General features: G+C 26.1%; 1 protein-coding gene across 1 annotated transcript in view; it reads right to left on the bottom strand.

Moving 5' to 3' along the window:
• The window catches only part of dpy (dumpy), a 177,850-nt gene extending 169,442 nt beyond the window's left edge, over positions 1-8,408 (bottom strand). Inside the window, exon 1 of the mRNA XM_065500045.1 lies at positions 8,255-8,408. The gene's annotated coding sequence lies outside the window, so the exon portion shown is untranslated. The remainder of the gene's footprint in view (positions 1-8,254) is intronic.
• Positions 8,409-12,939: the final 4,531 nt, after the last annotated feature.

Genomic DNA, 12,939 nt, shown 5'->3' with positions numbered 1-12,939 from the left:
ATATATAAAATTCATTAATAAATTAGTTTTTTTTTTGTTTCCAAAAACATCTTGCTATTTTGTAGTCTATTGGCAAACACCATAAGTGTTGATATGTGGGAGGTTTTTAGCAAATTTTAACAATTCAATGTTAAAAATTTAATTTGTTTTTTTTAGAAAACATTTTAAAGATAATGTCTTTTTTGCTGTCTATGGTGTTTTTTTTACAATAAAAAGAATCATTAAATTTTTTTGGGTGAAAACCCGTAAAATCCACTAAGAATATCATTTAGAAAAACCAGACCTTGAAAAAGATCAATGATTTATATGAAAAAGTTATATAATTTTAGAATAAACCTTAAATTTTACATATTAAATTATTAATACAACCATAAAATAGAAATTAATGGTTAAAATTTGTTTCCAGGAAGTAATAAAAATCACATTAAAATATGAGAAATTTTGTCATAAAATTTGGTCTTCAAAAAGATGAACCTTTAAATTTGTAGTAGCATTTTAATGGCCATTAAGGGAAAATGAAAACATAAAAAACAAATTAAATTAAAAGTTTTTCCTTACAATGCCATAGAAATTTTGAAGACACTGGAGGATCCTGTAAGCATTAAATGTTTTTTATTGTGTTTTGTTTTAGGCTACATTTTTGGCTGTTTAAATATTTGATGATATAAACGTGATCGCTAAAAAAATAGATATTGCTTCTCATTTTAAAGATTTGTAAAGAGTTTAAACTTTACTTTATATGTCAATAAAATTACTATGAGATAACTTTTGGAATTTAGAGGAAATTTAGATGAATTGTGCAATAGAAAATTATTTTTTTTTTGTATAAGAAACGATAAAAGGTAAGAAAAATAGTTCTAAATTGTTCTAGTTTGACAAATTGCTCGGTATCGAGGCTTAAAAGGAACCTTTACCAATATCATAGGTCAATGTTCCTAATGGGGCTATCCGGGGCTCGGCTACGAAATTTTATAACCTTGCTTACAGGGCACTGCTTAATTGGTGCGCATGCTAGGAGACTGAAAACTCCTTATTATGACTTCTGTAAAAGACGATTAGGAAACGGTTGAACACCTCCTCTGTCTTTGCCCTGCTCTATCGGAAACCTGAACTACCACAATTCGAGCGTCGGGTTGGTTCGGTATCTAACCCCTTTCCGACATGTGAAGGACTTTATTGAGGACCTGAACATGATCCGTTAGATATCACAAAGGAACCAATTCATATAACAATTGACCTGGTAAAACCGGATGCCTTTATAACCTAACTATTATAAGATTGAGCTACAACTATAATAAGATCATATCAGCTATCATGTTTTTTATGACTATATAATGGTTTAGGTGAATTCATAATATGGTTGTACATAATAATATTATGGTTGTGCATGTTGAACAACAGCCGATTCACCTGGAAATTCGAGAACGTAAATGGTGTTGGATTGAACATACATTGCGGAAACCACAGACAGATATTGCAAGACAAGCCATGGAATCGAATTCGCAAGGCAGTCGACGAATAGGAAGACCATACCATACCTGGAAACGACAAGTCGAAATAGAAACATACCATTTTCATCTACATTGGAATGAAATAAATCTTTGTGCATCACCCTATGCTCCTTGTAGGAGTTAAAAGGAACAAATATATATTTTGAACCATAATATGATTAACAAGGGATTAAATTACAATTGAGTAGGATCACCATAAAATAATTTGCCATCAACCATAAAGTCCAACCATAATATTACACTGTTCAATTATGGTAACCACAAATCTGGACTATACTGAAACTAGCTCTGCAACTTTGGATGTGATTTGACAACTAACATTCTGGGTTGAAAGGGTGAAGATTCCGGATGTTGGCTTCAGGACAAATAAGTGCCTTGAGGTTCGTTGTAACACGTAATTACAAAAGTTGTATCGTACCAAAACTGTAACCGAAACCAGAAGTAAGGTGACCGGAACCGATATATTTATATCGTCGAATTATCTTCTGGAGTGATTTGGCTGAATTTTTTTTATTCGATTCGAAATTTTCAGGAGATGGTTTGTAAATAAAAAAATTCAAAAATTCCGGGTAAAACTCGGAAATTCTTTTTTTTTTGTGAGTCCAGTCATCTGTAATAAAAAAGCTCCCTAAAGCATGCAGTACAAATTCAGATATTTTATTTGCAAATAAATAAGAAAAGGCTGGTATGCGTGTGTTGGAGAAACTTGAAGAACTAACATTAGTAAATGCTACTGGACGAAGCCGGGGCGATCAGCTAGTAGTTTATAAATAATAATCATACAGTCAAGGAAAAACTGCAACTTAAAAACAAGAACGTGACATACTAATTCAATAATGTTCATTATAAATGAAAAACCATATGAATTGAAATACAATAATACAATAATTTTAAACATTAATTAATTTTTTTCGATATTGCAATAACAAAAATCAACATTACTAGACTTTCGTTAATGTTTATTATTGATCCATAGTCATTATCTCCAATAACTAGAGCCAGCAATATTTCGGAACAAGGCCACTATCCGTCACAGTTACGTATATTGAAGGGAATTGGGAAGTGCTCGAAAATGGTTTAGAAGATATTTTCAATATGTCTTTCAATATTATAATATTCATCTTATTCGGGAGTGTTTAAATAAGCCTTTCATTGGTGTTTTTGAAACTACTTAAAGTTGTTTTTTTCATTTAAAGCATTTCAAATGTTCAACTTGAAACTAATTTTAAGACATAAAGTGATATTTTCTTTTTAGGTTTTATATTTGTTATTATTATTATTACATAGTTTTTTTAACCAAAAACTTTGTTACTTAAGTCTATTGTTTTATAATCATAATTCATTAAATAACACAAAAACAACAACCTTAACTCTGCAGCTAGTTGGTTGTAATTTATCATCATTTTCTTATTATTTTATTTGACGAACAAAGAAAGACAAACAAAAACAACAGTCCACTCAAATAAATAAAAGTGGAAGAAAATAAATAAAATTGTGAAAAAAAATAAAATAAAATTTTTAGAGAAACCAAAAACCAAATACTACAAAGAAACAAAATCATCATCAAACTGAAATTACCCTAATAGACTGCGAGTGAAAGTTTTGCACCTTTGGCTAACACATAAAATAGTTAAAAGAAACAGCACATTTTTATTAGCTATTTAATTTACTTTAACATCATAATGAAGACAAAAAAATACCAAAATAAATTTACTTTTTGAAACTCAAACTTCATAACATCCATACAATTTTTATTTGCTAAACATCTTCCATCACAGCTATTTTTTTTTATTTTGTTTAGTTTTCTTAGCAGTTCCATTGAAATGACTGGCATTTTGAAAGAAAAAGTTTACATAAATTTTTTAAAGAAAAAACTAAAACAAAAACTAAATATGCAAATATTTTGTAAACTATTAAAGTTGTTTAGAGAGGTTTGCAAGAAAAACCGTTTGTGATGTTAAACTGTTTTACTATTTGTTTAAGAAAAAAAAATTAAAATTTTAAGGGGGGTTATAGAGAGGTCTTAGCTATAACCCATGTTTGTGTTTTTAGTTTTAGTTTTTCTTAACACACTCTATTTTCTTTATTATTTATAGTAGTTTTTTTTATTTCGTTTGCTTTATTATTGTAGTGTTATTTGTTTATTTCGTACGTTAAGTATGTCATGAGTTCATGTTTGTTAAATAAAATATATTTGCAAGATGCAATTGTAGCTGGAGTTTAATAAATGTAGAAATATGTAAAGCTACTAAAAAACTATAACCTTTGAGCCATTTGTGGCACTCTAGATAATATTTAAAGTAGTGTAGAGATCAGAGGCAAATAGATCTAGCAAAAAATATATATTCTAAAGATATCTTTAAGAACTTAAGAAACTCAAAACACACTACTGCTAGATTACTAAACTATTTATAACTATATAAAATATTAAATTAAGCAAACAACTTTGCCCAAAAACAAAAGACTTAAGTAACAAACATTAGTTTGTAGTTTTCAGTTTTCAAAATTTTGTTTCCCTTCTCTGATAATTTGTTGTACAATTTTGATGACTACCATTTGTTCAAAGGTATTTCCCATAACATTGCTTTGTTTATGACAGCTGTTTAGTTTTAAAAAAAACTTCATATAATGAAAGTGAATTTTCTCAATAAACTACAAGTTATTTTATGTTTGTTTTAAAAATCGCGTTTATAATGGGTCATTGACGGTTTTAATTGTGAGAATTTTTGTGGTTTAACACTTTTTTTTTGTAATTAAAGTTAAACAAATTAAGGGGGAGAGATTTCAAAATAAAATTCAAATTAAAAATATAAATCAACTTGAAATATGGCTAAATGAAAATGAAAAGAAAATAAATAAAATTTATTTAAACTTTGAACTGCTTGTGAAATTTTAATGTGTTGAATTTTTCATTTTAAAATGTTTTAGTTATAGAAAAGTTTGGCTAGTTTCTCAAGCGGAAGAAAATGAACACATTCCGCTAATACTTAAGTGTTGGAAATCAAGGCATACATTTATTTTGAAAAATTTTAAGTGATAAATAGATTTTTATATAAGTAAGGGTATTTATAAAAGAAGTCCTATTTTCAAAGGTTTATAAAATAAATTTCGAAAGTGTTATGAATATTATATTCCTTATTATTTCTAATAAACAAATTTGTTAGCAGACAATTTTGTTTAAGATGCTTTTTTTCTTGAATGCCAGAATTTTACTTTGATTGGATTAGTTTTTTTTTTTTAGTTTTGAATTCCATTTCTATCATATTGATATGATTTTCTAAATTATAATGAATATACCAAAATATAAAAGCATTCGAAAATAAAAAAAATGTTTGTTAAGAAAACTATGGTTTTTGTTTGTTATCTGTGTTCCAGCTATATGACTGTCTTTACCGAATGTATAAGTATTTAAACAGTCATTGACAGTATGAAATTTCAAGTCAAAACTAAAAATTTAAGCACGAAGTTATTTTAGCAATCATAATTTGTTTGTTGTTAGTAAATTTAAATTTGTTTTATTATTTATAATTTACTTTCATAATAAGCGCAAACAAAAGAAACTTTCCATGAAAATTTTTCAAATTGTTAAATAAGAGCGTAAAATTGAAAATATTTTATGATGGAAAAAATTTTAAGCACAAAATATTTAGTTGGAAATGTATGTATAGGAGAGTGAATGTAAAATTATAATTTATTGAAGTAATATAATAAATTTTAATAAAATTTATATTTAATATTAATAAAAAATATTTCTTTAAACTTAAACAATTGTCAGTGTATTTTTTAACCTGCCAGTTTTACTATTTTTCAATATTTTGTTTTGAAAATTTTCAAATTTAATAGAAATATTAAAAACTAGCAAGTTAAAGAACACACCATTAGTTATTTACTTAAGTCAAAATTTTTAAAGGTCGATACAGGATCAATCTTATCAAAAAGAAAATAAAAATATAATAATAGTAGTAATTATACATTGTTTTCTTTGTATTCTGAAGGGCGTTAGCTTACTAAAAAGTAATTTTAATAGCCCGAGGGTTCCTTAGATAATAGTAAAGAAAACCTTTTTCACAACGTCGATTACAAAGGAACTTCAAAAATGGTCTGATCTAAATAATCTGAAAAATTAGCAATATTTACATTGACCTGACAAAATTTGGTTAGAATAGTCCTTAGAAACCTTTCATTTGAAGGAAAAGTATTAAAGTATAGGGAATAGTAAATAAATTTCATGAAAATTGACACTTTGCCTATATCTTGTATTTAGATTTGAACATTGCAAAAACTTGAAAAATAGATAATAAGTTTCGTCATAATAATTCATATTCCAGGTTAAGAGCTGCAAAACATCAAATAAATATTTTCTGGTGAAATGCTTTGATAAAATGAAAAACTATATATCTGTGGAGAAAACTAATATTGATCCTGTTCCATCTAACATTAATCACCACGGCAAGTTTAAACATGCACGAAATAAATTAAAATAAGCATGCAAAAACAATTGAGATTCAAAACTGATTAGATTATCTTTAAGTTTCATAAGGACCCGAATTAAAACCAATAATTGATGTCTGGTTATAGGTAGAATACTAAAAAGCAACATTTTGTTTAAAGAAGTTATAGTCGAAGTGCAAAAAAACACGGTTCAGCAACAAATGCTTCGGAGAGCATAAGAACCTTAAAATTTAAGAATTTTAAAATTTTGCTGGAATTTAACATGAATTGAATCATATTTTTAAACTTAAAAAAATAGCAAGTTGTTCAAACATACATTTATTGGTTTTAATTTGGGATTCGATTATTGTGTGCTTTAATTTTAGCTATATTATTTAGATAATTAAAGATTATTTATTTAGTTTAAAAACCAAATTCAAATTAAATAAAATTCCTTGTTTTTCAATAATTTCAAAAAATTAGCTAACAAATTTATGACTTTTTAGACAAATATTTTTATTGTAAGATTTATAAGGATCTAAGTTTTTGTTTTTGTTAAACTATTTTTATAAAACAAACGATTTCTTTTTTTACAATACGAAAAGCTTTGTCTTGAAAACATTTCACTAAACGCATGATAAATTAAGAGAATGTGATAATATTTTCTAACTACATAAATGCAGTTTAAAAAATCAATTTGAATAATGTAAACCTTTAAGAAATTTAGTTACTTTTTGTTAAAAAATTGCATCTGTTAGCCAACAATTTGATGTACAAATTTATATTAAAATAATTCTATTTTAATTACAAATTTCAATGCACAGAGAAATTGAATCTAGATTGCTTGTATTAATGTCTAAGATACTTTCCAATTAATTTTATATCGTATTTAGGGAATAGAATCAATTATTTACTAATTCATTGTAGAATAAAATTTATTCAAATCAGTTTTTCCAAAAAAATCCAAATACAGAAGAAACAAAGGAAAAAAAGTTTAACGATTAATATACAATAACAAAATGTTTTTTTCAATAAATCAATAAAAAAAATTGTCAAAATGAAAAATATAAAATATTACACAAACAAAAAATATTTTAACAATATTTAATATCCGTTTCAGTTTTTATAAACTAAGTGTCTGTAGTGTTGAGAAACATTATCTGTATCTGCCTTAAAATTAATTGTGAAAATGATTAGTCAAAAATAATTTCAAAACTATGCGATTTTCATACAAAAATTTTAAAATGGGTTTACAGTCGTGTTTCCGAATCAGTCCCAATATCTTATAATAAAAACAAAAGTCTTAAGAAACAAACTTTTTTGATAAAGTTCTTTGGAAAATCAAAAAATAATTTTAAGAAATCAAGAAGACTTAAACTCATTAAAAAAATTTAACAAAAACCAGATTTCAAACACAAGTTTCAAAAAAACGAAAAGCGTTTTTTTGAAACTTGGAACATTTTTGATACTTCTATAAACACATTTTGGAAAAATGTTTGAGTTTCGAATATTTTCCATTAAAATCTTTTCAGTGGTTGTTGTTTTCTTTTGCAAACTGACGCCTTAATTTTTTTTGAGTTATGAAAAAATTACAGTTCAATTTAAAATTTTTCTTAAAATTCTTAAACAGTTTAACTTTACTTAAGATTTTATTGGTGATGCTTATTTAAATAAATCAATTGAATTTGGCATTGGAACCAGTTTTAATAATAAAAGGTTTTTGTAAAAATTGTCAACGTAAAATTAAATTACTTTTTAGTCCTGTTTTAAATTTCCGGAAATTCACTTCTTATATGAAAAGGTTTATGAAGCACTATCATAAAACTAAACAGTTTTTTAGAAATTTTCATATCTAAAAAAAAGTTCTGTATAATATTTTTTTCATAAATTAATTTGTATGCCATTTTTCGAATTTGGAACGGTGTCTAAGTAATTTAAGGACATTTAAAGGATTTTGTGTAAATTTGCTTTTTTTAGAAACATATTTTTTTAATCAGAATGTAATTTGTTAACATCTCTCAAAACTGTGTATAACTTTTTTTAATTTAAAATATTAAATATTTTTAGTGAATGACCTTTCGAAGGATATTTTCTTACAAAATTTATTTATTATTGGTAATTTAGTTTTATTTTATTTATGTTTATATCACATTTTCATATTTATCTATAGAATCCTTTTTTGTGAATTATTTTTTAATAATTTATTTATTATTTTAATGTTTGCTTTTATTTTTGCAAATCCTTATAGTCAGTCGATTTAACATTTGAATCACTTTTTTTGTTTAAATTTATATTATTTTTAAATAGCTCACCATTTTCTTTTAACAAAAATAATCCAAAATTAGTACATGCTTTTGCCAGCTTAATCAGCTTCAAAAGTTAAATCCACAACAAATAATTGTTGGCCTCAACGCTTTTTTGCGTTAATACACCGAATTATTTACACTTTCCTTAACACACTTTATCTTTTTTATAATTTTTTTCTCAAACTATTTAACAATTTCTATTTAATTTTAAAGAAAACCAAATAATTTAGTTTGCTATATTTGTTTTAACAAAATAGCAAACTTTCACTTGAATTGCAAAAAAAAGACTTCACACACACTTTTTTCTTTACTCAATAAGATTATTGGTTTGATCTTCAATTTGTTATTTATTATTATTTCTTTAAGATTTGATCTTATTATTATTTTGATTTATTTTAACTTCACACACTAAGTTGAGATTTGAATTTTCCTAAGACAAGATTTGATTTTTTCTTGTTTGTTAGTTTGAAAGCAGAAACCAGCAAAGAGTTTGCTTTCTAGAAAATCCAACCGTACCGCACGAGCGCTAAAAACAAACTGATCGTTTGTAGTTGGTATTTGAAGCCAACAACCATTTGGTAGTTGGCTATGAAAACAGCAACAGGTATTGAGAGCTACTCAAAGTTAACAGGTGAGTAATTTTATGGCTAAGCAGACTGTTATGTTAACAGAGAATTTGAAATAGAGAACAAATTCAATGATAATTTGGTTAGTATGAGCACTGTATTGTTTAGTACGAGTATATTTGTTAAAATCTTAAACTTGCAGATGATGACGATGATGATGATGTTGGTAAGATGACTGGATCACTAGTTATTTGAGGCTACCCACACTCATTTATTTGAGACCATTTTTGGTAAGTTGACTTTGATGCTCTTTTTGTGTTTGTTACTTGGTTTGCTGGTTAAAAAACCAAGCATTTTTTTGTAGAGGTTTATGAGAAGAAGATGTATTTTTTTGTGTTAAAGTTAAACTTAGATATCTATTTTGTTTATACGTCTGAGTTTGTGTTGTTCAAATTAACGCCTTAGTAAATAATATTTATTCTATTGTATGTCTGTTTTTCTTTGTATCTAAACAGGTTGTTTAGGTATTGACATGTTTGAATGGTTCATTTATTAAATCAAGTTTATTGACGCAATTTATGTTATTTTTTGCTTTAATGTGTTTTCATTAATAAAAATTGAAAAAAAAGTTATTATTCCAAAGAAATCAATTTGAACGCCTACCCAACACCTACTTCTTATTAAAAGTTTTCCAAAAACTTTAATAATTTTTTTTGTAAAAAATTTTACTGCTTAAACACACTTTAAAAAATAACTTTCGCTAATGCCTGGCTGCAGATGAGCTCTTCGCAACAGACATTTTAAATGCACATTGTCTTAAAACTTAACGAATTTCAAAGATGACTAAATTATGGTGTCTGTTGGCGTAGGTGTTTTATAGGTAACTGCATTATGCGTGAATTTTGTAATTTTTCAAAAAAAAAAATGTATGAATGAAATCATTGAAGTCTTAAAAAATTTTAAGCCTTAAAAAAAATCAAAAGACTTGAGCAATATACTTGATGTCACATTTTGAAAAAAGAAACAAGTTTTACGTGCAGCCAAACATATTAAAAAAAATCAATTGAACAGTAAAGACTTTAAAAAATCAAAAGAGTTAGACAACAAACAAGTCATGTTTATGACAATTTAACAATAATTAATGATCATTTGGTAGTAAACGTTAGTTAGATAGTTATTATTAGTTTTAAAATATTTGACCTCATTTTACAAAACAATTTTAATTTGAGTACTTGTTTTGAAGGAAGACAAGCATTTATTTCATTAATTTTTAGATGTCTTAACAGAAGAAAAATTCTTTAGAAATATGAAGTGATTTGTTATATTAAATATAATGACATGAAAAAACGTTTTTTTATAATATTTGCAAAATCTAATATAATGATCTAAATTTTTAAAAAAAATAATACAAATAAGACCCTGATTCTTATATTGTATTATATTTAGATTTTAGATACAGAATTCTTATACTGTTAGTAGGTAGTTCATAAAAATTCATAGACTTGTACTAGTAGTTTCTCAGCAGAGTGTTCTGGATGTGGTGGTAATAAATTATGTACCAGGATAGGAGGATATAAGCTTTTAGACAATTAATGCTGTGGCCACCGTATTAGAATAGAATGATACAGGGCGCTTGCAAAGCATTGTACAGCAAGTTTTAAGTTATTTCTTATACTTTTACCGATATTTAAATTTTGTTTTGCTGAAATATGTTCGATAAAAATTGTTTAAAATTTTTTCTAAAAATAATGCCCAAACAAACATTGTTATTTTTGGTGTTTTTTTAGGCTTTGTTATTGTTACAAATAAAGTTTGAGCATCTGTAATTCTTATTCACTCTATACTTAGTTTTATTTGTATAATATCTTTAGCTTTTCTAAAGCCTTTTAGGAAAAGGTTTCCTGATGATCTGACCAACAATACCTTTCAGTGAATTCTAATTAAATTGGGAATTTAGCACATAAAAACTAAATCGTACTTAAACAGCTTTTTTCTTTATCTCCAACAGCCTAGTCGTGAAAAAACACTATAGAAATTCAGTTTTAGAATTCGGAGTCCAAAGAGTTCGGAATTACTTATAGTTTTTCTCGATCACTTCGTTATTGTTGAAATAATTATATTCTTAAAGTTAAAACTTATAAGTATATTGTTTTGAAATTAATTTAAAAATTGTTTATTTTATCTAAAAGATATATTTTACCTTTCACAAAGAAGAAACTTTTTGCAAATCGGTTGGAAAATGCCTCTGTCACGATCGTTGAAGTTTAGAAAAACGCATTTTTTTTCCACAAATTTTCATTTTCTTCACACTCTAAGTTGATTTCTTATCTAAGTGAGAAGGAAAGCCGTTTTTTCCAAAACACGTTTTCATACAAATGAAACAAAAACATAGCTGAAAGTTATTGCTTGGGAAGTATTCTGAGATTAAACTAACGTAACTCAGCCATTTTCCAACCAATTGCTACAAATTGTTTAATAAGTAAAACTGACTTATTTCAAACAAAAGAAACAATATTAAAATTAGTTTCAAGAAAAAAGTATTTATGATGTTTTTAAGTTGTGACTTTAATAGTACCGTTTTTTCACTAAAACGAAGTGATCAAGAAAAATTATGATAGTTTTAGATGGAAAACAAAATATCGAAAATTTAAAAAAAATGTTTTTGTTTTCATGAAAGTTCTATTACTTTGAAAAAGCCTGCAAATTTTGGCGTTGATTTAATTATACCCTTTGTCATTCCTTTTGTAAAATAAATAAAAATATTAAAAAAACTTTTTTAAAAAAATATTAAAAAACAATTTCGAAAAAAAAAATTTAAAAACAAAGTGTTTCGAAAAAATTAAATTTTGTTTATTTAAAAATATTTAAAAAATAAATTGTTGTAAGTATAATTTCTTGAATGGTACATAAGCTCTTTTATATAGCTCTTTTATAGCTCTTTTACTTGTTTTTTATTTGTATTGAAAACTAATTTTTTTTTTAAATTTTCCATGCGGCAATCATTTTGTGTCCAAAGCGTTTTAAAGAAGTATAAAATCACTATATTACAATATTGGTCCAACAATTTTAAGGGCTTCTAATTTAAAAGTGGCATTTGATCGGTATTGTCACATTCATAGCTTTAATCGGTATAAAATCAATAGACAATTTTATACCCTTCACCTTCGTGAGAAGGGTATATAAGTTTGTGATTCCGTTTATAATTTCTACATTTTTCATTTCCGACCCTATAAAGTATATATATTCTGGATCCTTATAGATAGCGGAGTCGATTAAGCCATGTCCGTCTGTCTGTCTGTCCGTCTGTATGTCTGTCTGTTGAATTCAATTTTCTGTCAGACATGCTTTCGAGAAGTTTGCTATTTAAAATCAGCAAAATCGGTCCACAAATGGCTGAGATATGAGGAAAAAACCAGGAGAACCTCGATTTTTTACCTATTTTTTACCTATATCTGGATTACTAAGACATTAACATAGACAATATGCATATCTAATGATAGATATTTCGAAGACATTTGCAACGACGTATATAATACCATAGTAAGTTGGACCTACAGTGGGTCAAATTCGGAAAAAAATATGAATCCGAAATTTTTTTTTTCACCAAAAAAAACAAATTTTTTTCCAAAAAATGAAAAAAACAACTTTGGAAAAAAAATAAATTTTGTTTACCTAAAAATATTTAAAATTTTTATTTTGAAGTATAATTTGGTGAAGGGTATATAAGATTCGGCACGGCCGAATATAGCACTCTTACTTGTTTTAAATCAAATTGTATATAAACAGATGTAAACCACTTATATAGTTATTATTTTCTCTCAATGTGAATATCCTCAGAAATTTTAATGTTATGCACTTTAATAATTATTTTAAGAGCATAAAATTTGATTCGTACTTAATGATGGAATTTTCTACTGTGGCTCAAAAATTCGCTTATTTCAACAGTAATGCTTCCGTGGATATAATGGAATCATTTAATTAGCAAAAAATTTTGGCCATCAAAACGAATCTGAATATTGGAACTTTAAGAAAAAAGTTTATAAAGTTATTCACGAAAATTACCGACAAAAATTTACAAAAAATATTCTTGGGAATCCACTGTGTGTTGGAGATTTTAGAACAATG

This window comes from Calliphora vicina, chromosome 2 (assembly GCF_958450345.1).
Source record: "Calliphora vicina chromosome 2, idCalVici1.1, whole genome shotgun sequence".
Lineage (NCBI taxonomy): Eukaryota > Metazoa > Arthropoda > Insecta > Diptera > Calliphoridae > Calliphora > Calliphora vicina.
Note: the sequence above shows the minus strand (reverse complement) of the source record. Positions and strands in the feature narration are given on the sequence as shown.